Source organism: Macaca thibetana, chromosome 18, assembly GCF_024542745.1.
Source record: "Macaca thibetana thibetana isolate TM-01 chromosome 18, ASM2454274v1, whole genome shotgun sequence".
NCBI classification, from domain to species: Eukaryota; Metazoa; Chordata; class Mammalia; order Primates; family Cercopithecidae; genus Macaca; species Macaca thibetana.
Genome location: NC_065595.1, coordinates 70,250,758 through 70,253,093, shown reverse-complemented (window position 1 = coordinate 70,253,093; position 2,336 = coordinate 70,250,758).

Here is a 2,336-nt window from a genome sequence, read left to right as displayed (position 1 = left end):
TAGCACCTTAAATTTCTCTGATGATACATTTTGGAATTGTTTTCTAACCTCAGCATATTTGTTGGTGTCCTAATTCTGATGATATTATCCAGAAGTGACCGTGAAGAACACATTCTGTAGATTGACTAATTGGAGATAGCCTGCTCTTTGAACTTTACCCATAGTGCTGCATGGTAATTACAATTGCAATTCATAGTAACATGTTTCAGAAGAGAAGGAAGTCTCTGAACACGCATGAGTATCCCCTCACTAATCATAAGCTATCACCAAAAGCATAAAATCATGGAATTTTAAATCAATAATTGATGCTAAATGTCATCTAGTTGAGTCCCAAAGAAATCAGGGCCCAAATTTCTCAGATGAAAAAGAAAATTACAATTGTTCTCAAAAGAGCATAATAATTTTTCTTCTGAAAATATAAAGCAAATTGTTTAAAAATAAATGGAGTGTTTCACACTTAGGTTTGTAAAATATAATAGCTTGAATTGGATTTTCAAATATGCTGTCACCTAGAAAACTGATATGAGGCCGTTTCGACTCCAGCAGCCCAAAAGTGGATTTTAGTGCAGCATTAAAACAAGTAACCTTCCCAAAGCCAACAATGGGAACTCAAAGAATGACTTTCAGGCACTCCCAGATAGCTGGAAATGTGAGTTTGCAGCTAGAGTGGGGAGAAGTGGGAAGGAAGCAGTCAAGAGAACCGAAGAGGTAATTTTGTCAGATTCACTGCTCAGCACATTCACAGAAAGCAGCATTTGTTAGTTCCTCTCCTTTCGTGATCCAACATTATCCACTTTTCTCATGCTTACATCAGCAACTAAACACACAACCTCTTAGTGTCCTGTTTGTAATCCATTATTTAAGGAGCTCATGCATAATCCATCACTACCATTGCCTCCTTGCTCATAGTACTACTGCACATGCAAGCAGTACTAAACCAGGAACTATATAAGAAATGACGACAAGAAAAAGTTATTCATCTTAAGCAATGGAAAAGGGCTATATGCATCTATTGGTTGACCATCTGGAGGTGACCCAGGTTGCAAAAAAGTGCATTATTTGAAAGGCAATATTTGCATTGTCAAAAGTGTGCATAGGTAGACAGACATGGGTTTACTTGGACTTTTGGGAAATTAATTAACCTACACGGTGCTCAATTTCCTCACTGGTGAAATAGCTATTTTCATACTCTCCTAGTTGGGATATTGTGAGCATTCAAGAAGACATATGTAAAACTCTGGCCCAGTGTCTAATCCATCCACAGAAAGGACTCAATAGATTGTAACAGAAACAGCAAGAGTGTCCATAAGAAAAGCATTTCCTTAAAAATTCTTCTAAGCCTAGAAACAGTAATCCAGGACTTGGCTTTAAAGCAGATAAACTAATGACTTCCCTAGAACAAGGTTTTCCTAGTAGTGGTCTGAGTCTATCAGTTTTCCATATTAAAGATTTCTTGTGGGGGAAAAATGCAGTTGAAGGCTTCCTACAGTCATGTAAGTTTTAGATATTGTAGGTTAAGAAAGACCAGTATTTCCCTACTAAATATTTCTTTGGGATATGCTAATGAGCATTGAAAATGTCCAAGAGAGTAATATAGTATGAAGCGCACCCCAAAAACCTATTCACAGCAGAATTTTTTAGGGAGTATAGTATGGGACAAGTGATTTATGGAAAAAATACTGGCAATTGCTGCCATAAAGATACAAGATCACAAAAAATTAATTTGACAATGTAAATGGGAATATTGCATGAAACTCAGAATTCTTCTTTAATAATTTTATTGACAATTAGCAACTCTGCAAATCTCTTTCTGACTTTTTATTTGTATAGTCTAAACATATACCTAAAAATTCAAACATCCGTTGTCCTGAAGGAGCCATGGGTTATGCCAGTCCTTGTCTCCGAAACTGTTGCCAGCACAGCTCGGGGGCTTGGCAGTGCCATTAGCTCAGTACTGAGCCACAAAACCAGAAATCTGATCTCCAAAGGGACCATGCTGGGTGGGCCAGAGCAAAGCAAGGTTTCAGTAGAATGAACTAAATTCCCTTCTGCTCAAGTCTGTGCAGAACTTTCTTGCCTTACAAAGTCGTATGAAAACATATCTCTTAGTTTCTGCTTCTAATTCTGTCTCCAATAAAGAAGAAAAAGAAAGTCAAGAGGACCAAATGGGGAACAAACTCTAGGCCACCCTTGATAGCAAAACTATTCCATGTCATAGTTCAGGCAAAATCCAAGACTCTCAAGTCAAGCAAACAAGTACTAAAGTGAGTCACTGGCCCACAGATTGCACTAATCACCAAATCCTGAAACCCACCTTCTCTTGCTGAATTTGAGTA